Source organism: Leopardus geoffroyi, chromosome E1 (genome assembly GCF_018350155.1).
Source record: "Leopardus geoffroyi isolate Oge1 chromosome E1, O.geoffroyi_Oge1_pat1.0, whole genome shotgun sequence".
Lineage (NCBI taxonomy): Eukaryota > Metazoa > Chordata > Mammalia > Carnivora > Felidae > Leopardus > Leopardus geoffroyi.
The window spans coordinates 58,590,977-58,611,483 of NC_059330.1; the positions used below are offsets into that span (position 1 = coordinate 58,590,977).

Below are 20,507 nucleotides of genomic sequence, written 5' to 3' on the forward strand. Positions count from 1 at the left end.
CGTGCTATCTTCTGGGTCTCCGATGTGCCGTCTGTAAAGTGGGGGTGATAACGGGGGCTGCTTCGCGGGGCTGTTCGAGGGCCCGAGTAAGTTTCTGCAGCGGTCCGAGGCACAGACAACCAGCCACTTCTGGAGCATCCTGGGGCCGTGTGCTCTGCCTCCCTCGTGACCGGGAGCCGTGTGGCCAGCGGGGAGGAGAAGGGCCGGCATCTCAGCAGGACCACCCCCCCTCATCCTGGGCTCAGCAGGAAGAGGGCAGGGACAGCCCACGGGAGGCTGGCAGGAGGCGGGGGTGTTGAAAAGAGAACGAGGACCGACCGGGAGGGTGGGGAGGCCTCCCGCTATGCCCTTGATGCTGGGAAGCCTGCACCTGTACTGAGGTCACGGTCGGGACGTGGGGCCACGGGGCGCTGCAAGAAAGTGGGCAGGGGGTGCAGAAACGTGAGGACGCGTGCGGGGCACGTGCGAACGTGCGCAGGTGTGTGTATGTGTGGAAGTGTTTGCGTGGTGAAGACGTGTGCTAATGTGCGTGAACGCGTGCTGACGTGTGTGGACGTGTGTGCCGATGTGTGTGGACGTGTGCGGATGTGTGCAGACGTGTCGGTGCCCCTGCAACAACAAAGATCCAGAGCCTTCCCTCCCTCGAGGCTGCACCTCTCCTGACTGCGTCTTGGGAACCGCTGTCACAGCCGCAGACGCTGTCCCCCCAGGGCCCTGAGGTGCACGGAGCCCAGTGCCAGGGTGCCCGGGGGGCTGAGATCCACCATCACTATCACGACGCACTCCACCTGTTCCCCCAGCACCTGGAACAAACAGCAGCTTCATAAGAAGGGGAGGGGTGCGGTGAGGGCTTCGAACCGTGGCGGACGGGGACCAGCGACCTGACTCAGTCCCCAAGGGCTCGGGTCCACCATCCCAGAAGCCCTGGGTGGACAGCAGGCCACGTGCCCCGGGGAGGGGGCGCCCCAGGTCCTGGGGTGGGAAACCGACAGCTCTCGACCACCACCGGCCATCCAGGAGGGCAGTTCTCAGCTGCCAGCCTCACACCCCTCAGCCCCTGTGCACCCTCTGACTCCCTAGCCCTTGCTCTCAGAGGGTCAGCCGCCCCCAGGAGGTGACACCCACTCATCCCAAGCCAGGACGCACCATTCTCCCGGTCCACCCGGTCCTGCCTTCAGAGAAAGGCCAGCTGAGAGACGGAGGGAGAGGGCTTGTCCCGCCTGGAGCAGCTCCTGCCTGGCCCCTCCTCTCTCATCTGAGAACACTGCCTTCCCCTGCCCAGCCGACCGAACCCTCAACCCCCAGCCCTGCAGAAGCCTGCCCCCAAGCAGAACGGGCCCCAGGAAGGAAGCCCAGGGGAGGAATTACCGTCGCCCCAGACAGCAACAGTGCTGGGCAGCCGAGAACTCAGTCGGGCCCTGCTCTCAAACAGGGTGCTCTAAACAAAGTCTGCACACAAGGGTGGCCAGGCCCTGTCCTCAGGAGGCCGGGTCCGGAGGGTGGAGATAAGCAACATACTAGCGAACAAATCCCCATGGTTTCTGACGGGCGTCTTGATGCCCAATGTGACAGCATCAAGAGAGGCTGGAGGGGAGGAGAAGGCAGGGCCACTCAGGCCGATCCCCGAATGCACAGAGAATTCATCGGCAGGTGAGAGTCACGGATTCCCTGGGCACCACAGCACCAGGGCCCCGTGCAGCCCGCCCCACCGCCAGAGAGGACCCCCATCTCCCGACTGCACGGTCTCTGCAGCCCCCAGACCCAGCCGAACGCCTCCCCTCGGTGCCTCCAAGGCCTGCACCCAGGTTTTAAGTCCCCAGGACCTCTCCCACCACATCCCACACGCCCAACCCGCTCACGGGGCTCACGGGGACAGTGGTGTCGCCTCTGCGGCATTGCAGGGTTCTGAAGCTGGCTGTCTGAGTATTCGTTCCCGTCTTGTCTGGGGCATATGGGACACAGGGGCAGCTGGAGGGGGACAACCGGGCCGAGTGGTTAGGACTCTGCCATCCACCCACCTCGAACGCCAGACTCCGTGTCTCTCCAGGAGCCGGGAGTCCTGGGGATCCCAGCGCCGTCAGAGCTCACAGGGGTTGATGGTGTGGAGGCAGTTGGAGCTCTGGGCTGGGGGACACTGGTGAGGGGTGGGGCTCTTCTGCATTCCGAGAGGGTCATGTCCCACACACTCTGGAGACTCCTGGTCACCAGCTCCTAAGGTCTGAGAGTAAGAGCCCTCAACACACGGCAGATACCGGGACACCTGTTCCGTGAAAGTGGGACATCCAGATTCTGGTGGTGTGGAGGGGACTTAAGGAGGAGGGTTATGGGATTCGGGGCCACAGTTTTATCTCCTCATTCAGCAAACAGGCTTTCTGTGCCGGAATCTGCCCCCCAAATTCTGGTGCTTCATGGCAGCCAATTGTCCATCAACATACAGACGGGTAAACAAAATGTGGTCAATTCATACAATGGAATAGGGATCTTCCTCAACTTACGATGGGGGTACATACCCACAGATTTGTCGTAAGTTGAAAACAGCGTAAGTCGAAAACGGACGCCACGCACCTGACCTACCGCCACAGCTCAGCCCAGCCTCGACGCGCTCAGGACGCTCACGTTAGCCTACAGCTGGGCGAAAGCATCCTGCACAAAGCCTATCTTACGATGCGTGTGATTTGCTGAATGCCGCGCGGAAGGTGACAAACAGTGGCTCTGTGGGGACAGGATGGCTGTCACGGAACCGGCTGCCGACCCCGGTGATCGCCGGCTCACCAGCGGCCGGGCTCCCTGCCCAGCATCACGACCAAGGACCGGACCACGTGTCACCAGCCCAGGAGGAGATCCGAGTTCAAACTCCCGAGGAGGGTTTCTACTGAACACGTGTGGCTTTCACACCCTCGCAAAGTTGAAAAATCATCAGGTCGGACCATCGGAAGTCAGGGACCCTCTGAGTTGCTCAGCTATGCAGAGAAATGAAGAGTTGACATGCACCACATGCTCCGAAAGGCATGCTGGCCCCGTTTATGTGAAATGTCCAGAGTACGTGAACCCGTGGAGACAGAACACTTGCCAGCACAGGGGAGGGGCTGAGGGGTGGCTGCCGATGGGCCCTGCTGATCCCAGGGTCCCCCTGGGATGAAGAAAGCCCTCTGGGGCCAGGCAGAGGTGATGGCTGCACCACAAACACCACGAAGGCTCTAAGTGCCACCAACTCTGACTTTGAAATGACGGACAGTTGACATCATGTTATGTAAACTTTACCTCAATTTGAAAACGACGCCTCGGAGTCTCCTGCTCCCACTTGAGCCCAAAACTCCATCCCCTCTGTCCCAACCCCGGCAGCAACTTCCCAAAAGGACAGTGGTCCACCCTTCCCCACACGACTGCCACGGTCTGCTCCCCAGAAACCACCCGCATCAGGTCCAGCTGCCGCTCCCCAGGTAGGGCACACGGGACTGCTATACCAAGACTCCAGCCACCCAGCCTTACCTCCCACACTCCAGCCAGCCTCTGTCACCCTCTTAAAAAGCTGTGCCCTTTCTTATCTCCATGCCTTTTCTCTGTATGCGGTTCTCTATCCACCTCTCTCTCCCCAGAAAACTCCAATGCATCCTTCAAGACCCAGTTGAAAAGCCCTTCCAGTGGGCCCCCAAAGCATCTATCATACCTCTCCACAGCTCTGTCCTTGGCACAAAGGACAGATAAGCTACGGCATGACTATCTCCTGCACGAGGCAGCAAGCTCCCCAGGGGCAGAAACACATCCTGTTCGCCTGGGATCCCCGGGACCTAGCATGGTGCCTGACACATCCTTTCATTGCACAAATACCATGGGCGGCCTGGGACTCGGTGAAGAATGAGTAAGAGAGGAAAACAGTGCGGAGGCTTCTCAAAAAACCACAAATGGAAATACCATATGATCCAGTAACTCCACCACTGGGTATTTACCTGGAGAAAACGAAAACACTAATTCAAAAGGGTATGTGTACCCCCATGTTTACTGCAGCATTATCTACAACAGGCCAGATGTGGAAGCCCCCAACGTGTCCATCGATAGATAAATGGATAAAGAACATGTGGCATGTGTGTGTGCAACGGGATATGACGCAGCCATGAAAAAGGAGATTGTGTCATTTGTGACAACGTGGATGGACCCAGAGAGTATTATGCTAAGTGAAATACATCAGAGAAAGAAAAACACTACAGGATCTCACTTATATGTGGAATCTAAAAAACAAAGCAAACAAACAAAAGGCAGAAACAGGCCCATAAACACAGAGAACAAAATGGTGGCTGCCAGAGGGGGAGGCGGGGACGGGCGAGATGGGCGCTGTCCAGTTTCACGATGCGCACGTCCCCCTGCCTCCCAGGGAGAGCCAGCCGAGCTGGGAAAGGCGAGAGTGGAGAGAACAGGCCACCTCTCCAAACAGTCCCTCCTTCTTTGAGCCCTGGTGGCATTTCCAGGGGGAGCTTCACCACTGAAGAACCACAGCCCATGTCTATGCTGCATACACCCCCATCACGAGCACACAGCTTGGGCACGCCCATGGCAAGCAGAACTTGCTCTAGTGGCTTGAATGGCACCCCCCACCTCACGTCCACCCAGAACCTCAGAATGTGACCTGATTTGGAAAAAGGGTCTATGCTGATTCAATTAGCTATGGATCTTAAGATCCCAGCTTTAGGGCAGGCCCTGAGTGCAATGGCTTGTGTCTTTATAAAAGAGTGGAGAGGGGCATCTGGATGCAGACACGGGGAGAAGGCCACGTAAAGACACAGAGGCACAACGCTGCACACTGCAGACTACCAGTGGCCCCCAGAGGCTGGGAGACAGGCCCGGAGCAGATCCTCCCTTGGCGCCTCCAGAAGGAGCCAACCCTGCCCGCAGCGGACCTCGGACTTCCGGCCTCCACCACTGTAAGACCACTAGACGTGTTGTATGAAGCCCTCCAGATTGTGGCAAGTTCGTTACAGGAGCCCCAGGAAACTGATAGACTTGCTAACATTCCAAACAATTTACCATGTTCATTATCTGCCTCCTCTTTCTAGAGGGTACCTTCTTACGAGGGGAGAGGTTTCTGCCTCTTTATCCAGCAAGGGCTCCCAAGCTGCTACACACAGCCCACCACCTGGTGACAGATCAGTGACAATAGAGGGATGAATGCCAGCACACAGGCTGGGGGTCAGTCCGCCACACCCTGAACCCCGGCTCCACCATCTACCAGTCGCGTGACTTTGGGCAGGTCCCCAGGCCTCTCTCAACCCAGAGTTCCTCTTCTGTGGGGTGCAAATAATAACAGCCACTCCCTCGTGGCGCTGTGACAAGGTGTGAACGCCTACAAAGGCTTACAGCGTGTCTGGTACACGGTAACCCCCCAATGTTAGCCGTCAGAAATGGAGTCACCCTAAAATAAATCAACAGTGGGTCCCGATGGGGGCAATTACCCCTCCCCCAAGGGGGGGGGGGGTGCGTGTTGGGGGACCTGTCACACCGGGTGGGAGGGGTGCTGCAGCATCTAGCAGGCGGAGGGGTGGAGGCCAGGGATGCTCTCCAGTCTCCTCCCAAATGTCCACAGAGCCGGCTGAGAAGTCCGCAGAGGAGAGGAAGCAGGACTTTGACGCCGAGTAAAAGCGGGGACACTGAGTGACAAATGTGGAGAGGCTGTGTTCCTAAGACGAGGCCAAGACCTGACCCAGTGGCTGCCCGGAGGTTCTACAGCCCGCAGGCAGGGGCGGTCTGACCCCCGCCTCCTCTGGAGGCACGAAGGCCACCACTATTCCCGCCACCGTCCCACAACCAGTGGCACCATCGGCGACAAGGACACGGTTTCCCAGGGCCACCCTTTAGATACGAACTCCTCCCGCCTTCAACGCTGAGGCCCCGGCAGCCTCCGACCACGGGAGGTTTGCCGCCGCCCTGCTGGGCCCAGGTGGGGAGGACTCATCGCCGGTGACGCACCGCAAGCCCCTCGCTCCCACTGCGCCACAGGCGGGACGAGTCTCTTTCCTCTCGTCCAGAGCGCTTCCAAAGCAGCAGGCACGGTGCCGGGGAGACGTCAGCGACCGCCTGCAGAAGAAGGGACCGTCTGTGGCGGACGGGCCTCCACGCCCGCCCCGTGCGCCCTGCACGGTCCACGGCTTGGGGAAGACACCCGCCAAGGCCGAGAACGGGTACGAGAGCAGGAAAGGAGCGTAGCGGGGCCGCGGACCTCAGCCCACAGAGGAGGCTGCTGGGCCGCCCGGGCCCCCCATCAAAGCCTGGTACGTGTGTTGGGGCGGCCTGGGGACAGGCAACAGATTCCCCCGCAGACATCTGCCTCAGGAGGAGCGTGCTGGCTGCAGACTGGGGTGGGGGGAGCCCACTGCAAGCTGGTGACTGCCACCCAAGCGGGGGGGGAGGGAGGGAGGCGGCTCTTTTTATAGCAAACAAACAAACTGTTTTGCTTTAAGAAGCCAAAAAGGAAACAAGAAAAAGAAAGCAAGGAAGCAAGAAAGAGAGTACGTTTCTGCCAGCTACCGGGAGAGCACAAGCAGCCATCTGGGTTGGCCAAGGGGAGAAGGCCAGGAGCCAAGCACGCTGAGGCCAGGGCCCCCCTTCCGGGGCCCCTCGGACAGCCGGGCACCAGGTCGCCAGTGCCAGCCGGCCCCAGCGACGCGCCGGGCCCAAGGCCACACTATGTGGGACTCACCCCGAGTCCTCGCAGGAGCCCAGGGAAGCTTCCCCCGTCTCCCAGGTGGAAGGGCTGGAGCCTCAGCCAGTCGGGGAGGCCGCCGGCCAGCACGTGGGACAGCACGGCGTGGCCCCTCCCTCCACGCTGCCGTCCGGCTGCCGGTCCCGAGCAAGCCCTGAGCGGAGCCCCCCTTCTTCCTCGTCCCCTTCCCCATCACCTCCATCACCTCCATCCTCCCTCTGGTCTTCCGAACCCTGAACCGGTTCACGGCGCTGTGACCCTCCACCGTGGCCTCCGAGGCCGTCCCTCACCGACGCGACGCGGGGCTGACATTATGTGTCCCTTCCCCACTCCCACCGTTCACGCAGTGCGCCGAGCTGCTAACCAGAGAGAGTTCCATCCCATCACACACGGCATGGACTATTTATAACCCCGGAAACATCTTTATTATTATTTCTCTCCCCCCGCGTCCCCCCTCCAGAAACAATCTCACACGATCCTGAGTGCACGCCGCCGTGGAGGGCTACGGGGCTGCGGGGCCGCGGGCCGGGGCGCTTCCTCCGGCCCTGCCCGGCGAGCAGATGGCAGCGTGGGCGTTAGGTACCAGCCTCCTGGCAATCGGAACATCTGTTCCCGTTAGAAAATGCTAATTGCCATCAATCAGGACAGCACCTACCCACATTTACATGCAAGCACACGCAAAAAAAAAAAAAAAAAAAAAAAAAAATACATCTAAATTTCTTCAAGCACAACACTCCCTGCATGATAATTAGGCGGGTCTGTGCCTTCACCACACGAGGAGTAGCCAGGGGGGGCCAGCCCTCATCCAGAAGGATCCAACCTTGACCACCCCCAGCCTCTCCGGGACCTGCCCCTGGACCCACATCGAGGAAAGAGGTTGAGGAATCCCTCAGTGGGAGGCCGGGCTCCGGCCTCCCCCACAGCCTCTCGTCTGCCCGCCCCGGGGGTGGACACGGGGTCGCTGGCTCTGCACCGTGAGGGTCGGGTCACCCGAACAGAACTCCTGCAGGGAGCAGACACTCCTTTGAGCTCTGGGTTTGCAGGGGCTGGCAACCTCTCTCTGAGCCTCGCAGAAACAACCCGGCCAAATCCTTCAGCCCAGGAGTCTGCTCCGTCTGCAAATCTGAGGGGTGGTCCAGAAGTCTCCCTGCCCTAAGTGCTTGTGCGGAGATGCTCTGCAGTTCTGGAATGTTCCAGCCCCAGGTGCCCTTGTGTAGCAGGCCAGGGGTCGGGTGGGACCATGCGCTGGTGGCTGTTCTCCGTCCCCTAGCCCTGGGTCCCTCGGGCCAGCACTGGGTTGAGACATCGCGTACTTCCCCAGACCTCGGTGATCTGGAACGCTCCTGGGAGACGGGGGAGAACTGCAGAGTGGTCTGCAGTGATTCAAGATGCTGATGACATACCACAGGTGACGCCCTGCCAGCAGCCTGAGGGCCCTCCACGCTTCCAGAAGGTAGGCTCAGAATATCAGCCTATTCTGTAACAGGGAACGAGGATTTTCCTGAAAGCCCTTCCACACGCCCACACGCACACCCCGAAGAAAGCAAGCGAATTTGCTCATTTTTCTCCTGGACACGGGTGCTGTTGCCAGCCGTGGCTGCTATGAGGCCCAGGGACTGGTTTGAGGGGTCAGCTTGTCCTAACAAAAAGGGGTGTCTCGCGGCCGATGAGTGAGGCCCAGGCTCCCTTTGCCTTGAGGATCGACGTCACCAGGTGGGAAGGAGGGCCTCCGGGGCTCCAAGCTGGCAGGTGGGGTCACAACCCGTGTTGACCACATCCCGACAGTGTAGAAACAGGGTCTGTGAACTGCGGCCCAGGCCCACCTTCACGCCGCAGGAGAGGTGTATACAAGATGCATGGCGGGTCTGTTGTGGCATGTGGTTAAGAGAGCCGTGGGTCACCCCTCTCCCCATCTTTAGTTCCCCAAAGCAAGGTGTCTTCGTCAGAGGTCTCAGGTGATGAACAGAAAACAAGGAGCTGGGCCCATGGAGGGAAGAGACAGAGAAGGAGAGGCGGGAAAATCTCACGCCGTGTTGCCAATTTATTTTTCTTTTAAGAAGACCACTGTGCTCAGGGCCTGATAAAAACAGGGAAGATGCTGGGGACACAGCCACATGCTGTCTGTGAAGTGTGTCCCAGCTGGATGCCGTGGCCAGCCTGCCTGGAAAAGGAAGGCTTGCAAACCCCACCAGGCAGCTCCCGCTCCTGGCTGTTCCCCAGCTGCGAAGGTGGGTGGTAGTACCTGTGCCCCACATCGCTCCCCCCACCCAGGCTCCGTGGCGGCCAGTCGTCAGGATCTAGTGGGACTTCATCCAGATCCGGCCCATGCCAGGCTCTGTGTCCTGTGGGCCACTTTAACCGGGCTCATTACTGTCTTTTCTCAAATTTCAGTCTTTCTCTCCACTAAGGTCTTGGGAGTGCTCCTGGGTGGAGACCTTGAGCGGGGTCTCCAGAGTCTGTCCTCCCTCCCCCTGGCCTCCCCCATCCTGTTCTCTGAGCCTCCAATTTCTCCTGTAGCCCAGGCCCGGCTCTGCCCCGTCCGAAGCCGTCATGGAGGCATGGAAGTTGCACTTGGCCAGAAGGAGCAGCTGGACAGTCACCAGCTGTGGGAAGGCGGGGGAGGGGGGAACAGGAGCCCACAGAGAGGCAATAATGTGGGTGGGACAGCCAGGACACAGGCAGGGGGCAGGACAGGTTCTGGGGGGCGGGGGCCAGACCGTGGAAGTCAGAGTCAGATGTCACAGGCCCCCCCCTCAGTCCCGACCGTCACTCCACAAGGTTCCTCTGGCATATTTCCACGTCCCTTCCTGGCCTTTCTCCTTCCTCTTCTCCTTTCCCACATCTTAGCTTTCCCGCCCTCGTGCGTTTGCCGAGTCCTGAGAGCTGCCATGAGCCTCAGCTCAGCAAAGAAACACAACTGTGATCGTCTGCCCTGACCACCCCGATAAGATCAAGAACGGATGAAGTTTTCAAAATCATCTTTGCAATATTAGTAATAACGAGCAATGAAAATAAACAAAGACTTCCAGAGAGAAAAAGGGGATGGGCAGACGGACAGACAGATGAACAGACACCCACACACGTACGTATGCGCGTAAGAGACACACGGAAGAACGGACGGATGGACGGATGGACGGATGGACGGACGGATGGACAGACGGATGGACGGATGGATGGATACACACGTACTTGGATGGATGAAAGGTACAAGGGTGGACGAGTGGATGCACAGATTGGTGGACACACGGGTAAGTCGTCTGTACACGCTGCCTAGTGGGGAACGGACAGGGTCTGCCACAGAGGAAAGGCGTGAAGACACAGGTCTGCTGTCACAGCCCCATCTGGTGGTTCCTCCGTCACACCTAGAGGGCCACATGTGACCCATGATTCAACTGTTCCCAGAGTTAGGGGAGAGCATTCCAAGAGGTACAACTAAACCACCGTCCAAAAGCTGTATCCGGGACGTTCTACGGAAAGACTTTCGGGAAACCTACCACGTGCAGAGCTGGAGGGGGGGGGGGGGGGCGGGGAGGGGAACAAGGCAGCAGCAGAAGCCGGTGCCCTTAAAACCCAAGAGGAAGGGGGACGAGCAGAGGAGGGGAGACAGGGACCCAAGAGAAGCTCCATGGGCAGAGAATGAAGGAGGGCAGCCCCAGAGCCCGCTGCGCACGCCTCCCAGGTGCCCTCTGCACGGGGGGAGGGACAGCACCTGAGGACAGAAAGCAGAGAGGGTGAGGCCGGGGCCATGCCAACCTGGTATCCCTCCCAGGGAGCCGTTCCCCCAAACCGAGGACGATGGGCAGGCCTTCAGGGACCCTGTGGAGACAAACACAGTGGCCGTGCTGTTTTGGGAGAGAGATGTGTACCCTTAAAAAAAAATTACTGTTTTCAGATCATTTACGATTCACAAGAAATTCCAAAAACAGTACAGGAAATTCCTACGTACCCTTCTGTTCTAGGCTGAACCGCGTATCCTCAAAACTCACGTGTTCAAGCCCTAAGCCCCAGCAGCACCTCAGAATGTGACCATATCTGGAGATGGGGCTTTTAGAGGTCATTACATTAACCCACCCGTGGCTGGTGTTCTTTTGGAAGAGGAGATCAGGACACAGACACGCACAGGGGGACGACCCTGTGAGGACACAGGGAGAAGGTGGCCGGCTGCGAGCCCAGAACAGAGACCTCGGGAGAGACCGCCCCGGCCACCACCTGGATCCTGGACATACAGCCCCCAGAACTGCGAGGCCACCCAGCCTGTGGTCTTTGTTACGGCAGCCTCAGCACAGTAGAGTCCCCCGCACATCCGACGTCACCGAGGCACGTTCTCGAGGCAGGACCTTGCTCTGGGTGTGCTGGCCCATGTCACAGCCTATTTGAGATGTGATGGGTACCCTCTCCAGTCAGGCCTGCTCAAAGCACCTGTGGAGAAGGGCTCTGTACGTAAGGAACGTAGATCCCATACGAAAGGGATTACTGGGAAACACAGAATAAAAAAGACAAGATACAAAGCCCAATTTCTCACGAATGGATCCACAAGCTATGAAGTCACTCTCATAAACGACTCTCCGTGCTTATTCCCAGGCCCTGCCCTCATCTTCCGGGGACCAGGGGCAGTGGCTCAAGGGCAGGCTCTGTCCATAGACCTCACCTTGAGTAGCTCTCTGATTTGTAAATTTTTTTCAACGTTTATTTTTGAGAGACAGACAGAGACAGAGTGCCAGTGGGGGAGGGGCAGAGAGAAAGAGAGACACAGAATCCCAAGCAGGCTCCAGGCTCCGAGCCGTCAGCCCAGAGCCCGATGTGGGGCTCGAACTCATGAAATGCAAGATCATGACCTGAGCTGAAGTCGGATGCTTAACTGACTGAGCCACCCAGGCGCCCTCTACTTACATTCTAAAAGACTATAATCTTTTGTGGATTCGATGGACTATAGTTTCGTTATTCCCTTACTGCTGACTATTTACATTATGTCCATCTTTAAGTATCTTATTTATTATTTTTTTAATGTTGTATTATTTATTTTTGAGAGAGAGAGAGAGAGAGAGAGAGAGCGAGAGCATGAGTGGGGGAGGGACAGAGAGGGAGACACAGAATCGGAAGCAGGCTCCAGGCTCCGAGCTGTCAGCACAGAGCCTGACATGGGGCTGGAGCCCACGGACCGTGAGATCGTGACCTGAGCCGAAGTCAGACGCTGAATCGACTGAGCCCCCCCAGGTGCCCGAGTAGCTCTGATTTCGATCATTCGAGACAGGCGTCCTGAGCCAGTGCTGTCCCCAGAGAGCCATGTGGGTTGCAAGTCTGGACGACCCTGGGCTAATCCTTCATCTGTGGCTCAGTTTCCTGGTGGGAACTCAGCTCACTGGGTTGTCACGAGGATTCACAAGGATGACACATGTCAACCTTGCAACGGGGACCTCGGGTGGAGAGTCCGGGTGCACGTGTCACCCCAGGACACCCGCCTGACTGGTCTCCACACCATCGATACGTCAGACTCTCCAGGCCTCCCTCATGAAGGTGTTCCAGGACAGTGCTATTTGATCTTCCTTGAACTTGGGCTTATCTTCTGATGGCTTCCAGGGCCTTCCGTAACGCTGACATCCTGATGAACCCCCACTGGCAGCTGCGGGTGGCCACACCCCACGAGCCTCCCGCACCTCCAGCCGGCAGTACTCAGCAGTGCTCAGCGACACAAGGTCACTCAAAAACGCCATCTGTCCAATCTCTACCTCCTCTCCCACCCCACGGAAGCAGAGAGAACTGACTCTGTCCTGCCTGTGTCTTCTCTCCTACACGTGCACACCCAACACGAAAGCTGGGCCAGTCCCCACCTCTACCTCTAAATTAATTTTTCTTCCTGAGACATTTGCTGACTCTCCTTGTCTGCTCTTTGCCCCACAGAACACAGATGTCTTTGAAAGCACCAGGCCTACGGATAGTTAATGTATCCTTGCAGACTGGATTAAAAGAAAGAGTTTTCTCCCACATCATAAAAACCCTTGCTTGTCCGTTCTTCCGTTCACTGCCAGCCTGCATGTCCGTGCAGAGAAACAAAGTGAGGGTCCCACGGAACCAGACGGGTGCCCGCCGGGCAGCGGGATCAGCAAAAACAGTGACCCACAAACCCTCATGGCCCCCGGGGTCATAACCCAGTTTGAACCCAGAATCGGTGACATGGGACCGGCACGTGGCTCCGCCTGGGGCATCTTTAAGTCACACATTGCACACGGCAACTCTGGGTGACGAGACCCTTCGGGTCCTGCGTGCCCACGTGTGCCGACAAGCATCCTGGGGCATGAAGATGGTCCCTCCCTCCCCTCCGTGCACCTGTTGACGGCAACAACCATTTCCCAGCTCAGCCTGGAGACACGGCCCTTATCCGGATGCTCAGCCTCTCGCGGGAAGACGACGAGCCGCCATCAGGAACAAAAGTTTTCCCAGGAGGCCACCTCACCCACGTTTGTCTTTTGCATCCGTAAACATCAGGACAGCTTGTCCCCAGGCTGTCTTCCGCGTGTGTTCCTCCTTGTCCCCGGCGCCGTTTGGCCCTCTCTCTAGTGTCCTTGTAGCCCCCCCCCCGCCCCCCGCCCCTTCCGGATTCTCACTTCTGCGACTGTCAGCTTGGCTTTATTCCTCCCGGGCCCTGCCGGCCTCCTTGGTCTTCCGAGCCAGCATGTTCGACAACTGTAGCCCGACCGCGTACAGGGTCCCACTGGCTCCCCCGGGTTTCCCCCCTCACCTTCTCCCACCCGCCTCCTTCCTGCAGGGAGACCCTCGCCAGCAAAACAAAACCGTGTGACCCAGACTTGGACCGAAAACGGTTCATTTTCAGGCCTAGATTTGGGGGGAGGGGGAGGCTGGCCTTTTAATCCTTGGTTTTTGTTCTCAAGACCGCTGTCAACAGTGGGACGGCGGGAGGTGGGTGGAGAAGAGCAAGTCGGGGACACAAGAAAGGCTCCCAGCCGATGACCACGGGGCGCCGGTGCCTCCTGCTGTCGTTAAGGAGGATCTGTAAGCTTGGGGAAGGGTTGCATTGAGAAGGCTCGTCTTACAGCTCAGGGTCATGCTGGCCTTCACTTCCTGACCGGCCTACAGGCATCATCATCTTTAAAAGGACAGACGAGAGGGGCGCCTGGGTGGCTCAGTCGGTTGAGCGCCTGACTTCGGCTCTGGTCGTGATCTTGCGGTTCACGAGTTCGAGCCCCGCATCGGGCTCTGTCCCTACCGCTCAGAGCCTGGAGCTGCTTCGGATTCTGTGTCTCCCTCTCTCTCTCTGCCCCTCCCCTGCTCGTGCTCTGTCTCTCTCTCTCTCTCAAAAATAAATAAACGTTAAAATAAATAACAATAAAAGAACTGGTGAGAATCCTAGTGTCTGAGTGGAATCCATGGGGCCAGAGGCAGCGGGGGGACAGCTCGGTGCCTGGGCTCACCTTCCTCCCAGCAGTCTTGGGAGATGCGGTAGGTAGAATTTTGTCCCTCTGACCCCCAGAACCCATGCATGTGATCTCATTTGAAAAGAGGGTCTTTGCAGATGTGGTCAAGGGTGAAGATGAGAGGAGGTCCTACTGGAATGGGGTGGCCCCGACCCAACGGCCGGTGTCCTCACCGGACGAGGGAGATTTGCAGCACACACGCACAGAGGGCATCCCCATGCGAAGGCACAGGGCCAGGCAGGCACAGAGCGGAGGAGAAGCCACGTGGTGATGGAGGCAGAGGATGACACGATGGGTTTACCGGCCAGGGAGCGCCAAGCACTGCCGGCAGCCACCAGCATCTGGGGGAGGGGGCGCGGCCCCGCTGACACCTTGACACCCAGCCCCCAGCACTGTGACAGGATCTGTTTCTGCTGTTTTAATCCCCACCCCCAGGCTGCGCTCCCGGGTCAGGGCAGCCCCAGGGCCGCCTCAGGGTTCACCCTCCCGAGGCTGCGGGCTCTGGGGCCGCGGGGACCAGGCCCGCTCCCGCGAGAGGGCTGCGGGCTCTCCAGACGACTGCCATCTGGGGAGGAACGGCAGAGCCTGCCTTCCAGCACCAGCACTGAGGCTGCATCTGGAAACTCTTCTCACCTTTAATTGTTCTAAATGCTCCAACACACTGAGTGACTAATGGGCTCTAATTGGACTGCTCCTGGGGCGGAGGGAGGGCAATGCTCCCACCAGGCGCCTGTCCAGGACCCATCCAGGCCCCCCCGCCCCCGCCCCACCCAGGGCAGCTCACTCACAGGGCTCCAAAGCCACCAGGACAAAACACTGTCCTGCTCTTCTGTTGTTTACAAATGTCTCACCAGTGCCCACAGTAGTAGGTTTATCCTTCAACCGACACAAATGGGGCAAAGGAAAGGAAAGCGGGGAAGCCAAATGTAGGTGGGATGAGACATCCCCGCTGCCCCCAGGTTTGTGAGATCTGTCTGGGACAGACACAGGGGCTCCCAGAGACAGAGCTGCACGAGTTCATTCCACGGATGCTAAGGACAGCCGGGAAGATTCCAGCCACGGCTAAACCATGGAGGAAGGGGAGGGGAGTAGGGGAGGCAGGAGGGAGGGCTCCAGGTCCCCCTCCTCTCCCTTCCTCAAGGGCACATGCCCGGAACCTGTTCCAGAAACAAGGATTAAAGCTGATCTCGACACCCTTCCCGGATCCTCCTTTCCAAAAACATTTAGCAATGAAAGAAAGAGGAACCAAGGATGTTCCTAGAAGGATCCACGTCTCCACAGATTGGCTCAAGCTGCCGTCTTCGAGAGCAACTGTCGAAGTACAGGGTACAGGAGGAAGTCAGGTGCCCCTGCGAGAAGGCGGAAACACCACGGCACCGTTCAGGTGGCATCACCAGCTCCACCAGCAACACCAGGACCTCCTCACGCGTGGCAGGAATGTACCAACTCCAAGTGTCAGAAAAACATCCCATTAGCTTCTGGCGTAACTAGATAAAGCCATGCTCTCCCTCTCCCCACCACGGGGGAGACATTTGCCTCGATGCTCTAGAAAGCTCTGTGTGCATTAATATTGCTGATGCGGGCAGCCTCTGCTTCTGCTTGGCCCCCCGAGGATGCCATGTGATGGATTCCAGTTTAACAGCTTTTAAAAACAAGCAGACAAGAGACGGGGCGTGATGGATGGCACAGGAAGCGTGCCCATTCGGGGATGATTTATGGGAAGTTGCATGTTGCAGCTCCGGGGTCCGTCCCCAAGGGGGGGGGGGGGCGGCCGGGGTAGACAGACGGGTTCTCGTGCTGAAGGGGGGCAACGCCCGACGTGCACCAGCTGCACAGTTATGACACGTTCGCCCTCTGCCCCAACACGAGCGCAGCAGCCCCTGCTCTCGGGCACACGCCGCCCCCTCGTGTGGCCATGTTTAAAGGAGTTGAAGCGGTACCTCTGGCCGGGCCAAAGCCTTTCTTCTTGAGCAGGAAGCGTGAGCTCTGGCTGGACCGTCTCCTCCCCTGCAGGTTTCAGGGGCAGCCTCTGAGGGGCCAGAGGTCAGGGCAGAGGGCCTTGTTGTGTCGTCTCGGCTTCCAGAACAAGGCCCCCTTCCCCCCCCCCCCCCCCCAGTCCAAAAGCATCTGGAGGAGGAGGAGCCTGACACACAGACGGAGGCCGGGTCGTTGTGGTTCCGAAGGATTCAGAGAACGGCAAGGGGGAGGGGAGAGGGCCGGACACAAGAGCCAAGATGCCCACCGTGAGTTTCTCCAGGTCACTGGTAAGCGGGCTCCCTCCCCCAGTGACCTGAAGCACCGATCCGCCCCAGGCCTCCACCACTGCACGCAACAAACGAATCTCATTTTGTAGCAGGTTAATTTCCACCCATGTTTTCAACAGGGACTCGGCATTTACTACACAGTAAAACCCAAACTGAATCCACATCGGAAGGATGAGCCTTAAAATGGGATCTAATCCATGGGACGCTTTCCAAGGCAGGAGAGGTGTCCCCTCCCCGCCAGCAAGGACGCCCCTGCAGCGATGGGGAGCTGCGTGCACTAAATGGCCCCGCAGCCCCAGGGGATGGACCAGCCCCACGCGCTGCAGCACGGGCTCCTTCGGGTTCACGCCTGCACTGACCTTGCCCATGACTGACCCCGGCGACCACCGTGGAAGGCGTGCGGGAGCGCCTCACGCCCTCTCCCCCTCACTGGCTTCCCCCAAACCTCCATCCCCCAGCTGGCTCTCCTCCTGCCAGCGGAGGCCAGGGCACGCTCCACCGGGTGTCATGAAATCATGGACGGGGGGCCTCTGAGAGGGGGAGGGATTGGGATGCCTGCTGCCTCTCCCGATTTTCCTTCCAGACATCAGAGCTCAACGCACTGGGGGCCCGGGGGTGGGCCTGGCTCCCTCCAGAGGGCCTGTCTGGGTCCCCTCGAGAACAGCGGCTGGCACGCCAGACCACTGCTCCGTGGGCCTGGCCTCTCCCTTCGGAGACCCACCAGTCGCCTGAAGTGGACTAAAAGGCAGAACACAGCCCAGCTTCCTCTGCAGGCTTCAAACTGCTCGGCACAACAGGGACACGCGAGTCTCCCCTGGGGCTTTCTTTCCCCTTGACCCACCCCCTGCCTCCCCCCGGGGAGGAAGGAGACTCCAAAGCACATCGCCCATTTCACGATGTCAGAGTGTGCCTTGGCATCAACGAGGGGAGACGCAGCTCCAGGCCCAAAGGGACTTGCACAGGCCCCACTGAGCCCCGAGTTTCCCAGACCTGCCAGCCGGGACCGGCCAGTCTGGTGCTTTTGGCTTTGACACCCCCAAGAATTTACCTTTTCACCCAAAGCTGGGCCCTGCAATCACCTTCAAGGAAAAGCATCTTCTCAGGGGTCACCTGCCCACAGGAGGTCTGCACTCTACTGCTCTTTCCCCGGGGCAGTACCACGGGCACTTGCTTAGACCCAGAATCCTGAGATTTAGGGGACGGTGCATGACCCCAGGGTGGCTTGGCCCGCACTGAGGTCAGCCCCAAGCTGTGCGTCCACTATGGGTGGTTTTACGGTAGCACTGAGGGGACCCCCGGTCCCGAAGGATTCCGAAGGTCCATGGGATCGAGACTTTTGGAACGGTCGCATGGCCTGGCTCCCCTGCCCAGCACAGCTGCAGTATATGACTTCCCTTCGCAGGCTTTCTAAGGGGTCCCCGAAGGTCTAGCAGTGATGTGACAGAATCATTTCCGTGTAGAAAGGTGGTTGTTGAAAATTCTCATCTCAAACACATCCCCAGACCCACCCTTCACATCCTGGGTCCGTGGCACAGCCCCCCTCCCCGTCCCTGGGACAAGCAGGAACCTCCTTATGGTGGCCTTGCTTCTGCCCTGACCTCCTTCCCCATCCACTCCCCACACAGAAGGCAATGTCATCTGCACACAACTCGAGTCTGCTGATTCAACCCCTTGCTCAGAGGCCTTCACTGGCTCCTACCATCTTTTATTTTCAAATTTCTTAATGTTTACTCACTTTTGAAACAGAGAGAGAGAGACGCAGACAGAGCAGGAGCAGGGGAGGGGCAGAGAGAGAGGGAGACACAGACTCTGAAGCAGGCTCCAGGCCCTGAGCTGTCAGCACAGAGCCCGATGCGGGGCTCCCACTCACGAACTGCGAGATCATGACCTGAGCTGAAGTCGGACAGCGGTTCCTACCACCTTTAAGACAAAACCCCAAGTCCTTACCCCTGGCCTAAAAGTTTCTGCAGGTAGGCCCTACACCATCTGCCCTATCTCCTCCCACCCCGCTCCCCCCTGGACCCTGGCAGACCAACCTTCTTGCTACTTCTGCAACGTGCCTCAGGGCCTTTGCACTTGCCAGGCCCTCTGTCTGAGCTGCTCTTCCCAGGGCTCGGCTGGTTCCCTCCCTCACCCCCATCAGCCTCCAGGGCCTGCCCGGACTGCCCTGCGAGAACAGCAGCCTCTACCATCCTCGATTGCCTCTGATCGCTACCTGACGTCAGACGTGCAACTCGTCCCCAGCGGAGGATACACGGCAAGGACTTGGCTGGGTCGCCACCAAGCTGCAGCCTCCACAACAGAGTCAGCGAGTATGGTTCAATGACAGCACACGGACCAGTCGGTACGCGGTCAAGCCTAGGCAAAAAGAGGGCCCCCAGACACCCCGAGGCACAGAGGGGGGCCCACTTGGATCGTGGGGAGAAAGGCAGCAGAGCGGACCTGGCAAGGCTCCTGTACCTTATGCAGAACCTGATGGCGTGCACGCGAAAGGGGTACTGGAGACACCAGCCTGTGTCCTCGGCTCTTTGCCCAGAATCCCTATGGGCATCGTTTGCCCCGCCCAGAAAAGGCTCAGCACAGAGGCGGACTGCCATGCAGGGCCCAAGTCCCTCCTGCCCGGCCTTGGATGAGCCCCACCCTCCAGTTCTGTGCAGTTTCTTAGTGGGGCCCGGGCTGCGCTGACCTTCGTGGTGATGTAATAACGTGCCCGGTTTTTGTCCCCGGTTCCTGGGAGGTAACCTCTAAAACCTTTGGAACCCCCGAGGGATGGGAACGTCCTCTGTTATGCCCACACCCGACTTCACGCTGACTGGGTGACTCTTGAGTCCTTAGGCAGAGGGACCCTGATTGGAGAGCTGGAGCTTTCACTTCCCCGCTCAGGGGAGAGAGGGACAGGGGACAGCGTCCAGTCTTGGGGCCAATGACATAACAGGACTCCGGTAAAACTCTGGACACTCCCAGCTCAGGCAGCTTTGTGAGGGGAGAGCATGTGGATGTGCCGGGAGGGTGAGCTGTCCTGACCCTGCAGGGTGAGGGCAGACTTGGTCCCATCTACGTGTGTCCCTTATTCCGGAAACGCAGCCGCGAGTGTGGCTCTTAAGTTCTGAGAGTCAGTCTGGCAGATTATCAACACGGAGGGTCACGGGAATTTGTAGCCGGTCCATCAGAAGTGCAAGTGGCCCCCAAGACTTGTGGCTGGCGTCTGAGGTGGGACAGGCCCGGAGCCTGCGGGGCGGTCTTTCGCTAACCCGCTAACCCTGGGGTCGTGGGGTGAGCTCCTGGTACAGCTGAAGTGTCATGGAGCAATCGTCCGGTCCCCTCGGGAGCCAGGTGGGGACACCAGAGCCGCTGGCCGGGCTGCAGGGAAATCTGGGCAGGGGAAGGTCAGACCCGACCTCGGCCTCCACGGAGTCTGCGCTGAACCCAGACGGTGGACGCTGCGCCCCGCCCACCTTCCTTCCTGGGATGGTAACTCTGCCGCCAGGCTGGCACGTTTCAGGTCACAGACAGCAGGCACTCCTTACCAACTCAAGCCAGCACATTCCTGGGCATCTGCCCCAATGCTCCCCATCCCGACCCTGAGGCCATCCCGACCCTGAGGCCACGAAAGACGGAGCAAGGAGAAAAGTCCCCAGCCTGCAATCCCCTCGGGTCAATAAGATGTTTCTCAAGCACCAACGCGACCTCCTCCCTGAAGGATCGGTGTGGTGGCCGGCGGCGCCTTACCTGCTAGTGGTGGGTGAGGTCTGTTCGGCTGCAGCAGGGAGGTGAGCCCCTCCCTGTGGGATTCTTTCTGGAACGTTCTGGGGTGGAAGGCTGCTGGGAAATACGGGCGGGCGGCGTGTCGGCAGGAAAAGTTTCAGGTTCTCAGAGACAGACTCTCAACCTGAAGGAAAAGAAAAGGAAAAGCTCTAAATGCCTTTGAAGCAAACATCTTCTTTTTGACATCAAAGGAGCCGGGGTGTTAGCAAACAAGAGAAGAGGGGGTGCCACGCGGCAACCGAGGCAACGGGTGGCTGCCTGAGGTCACACCCCAGGGGAACGCGAGGCGAACCTGTCTGAAGACAAAGCGTTGGGACCCTATCGCCAAAGGGCAGCTGGGCTACCCCTGCGCTCCAT

General features: G+C 58.9%; 1 protein-coding gene and 1 long non-coding RNA gene across 4 annotated transcripts in view; one reads left to right on the plus strand and one right to left on the minus strand.

Moving 5' to 3' along the window:
• Positions 1-20,507, minus strand: part of RBFOX3 (RNA binding fox-1 homolog 3) — a 452,855-nt gene that overhangs the window by 296,192 nt on the left and 136,156 nt on the right. For all 3 annotated transcript variants that reach the window (XM_045489765.1, XM_045489764.1, XM_045489766.1), the window contains exon 2: positions 20,115-20,274. The gene's annotated coding sequence lies outside the window, so the exon portion shown is untranslated. The remainder of the gene's footprint in view (positions 1-20,114; positions 20,275-20,507) is intronic.
• On the plus strand, positions 4,646-11,450 carry LOC123604083. The gene is made up of 3 exons (XR_006715213.1): positions 4,646-6,260; positions 6,450-9,773; positions 10,651-11,450. It is a non-coding gene; the product is annotated as an uncharacterized LOC123604083 (long non-coding RNA).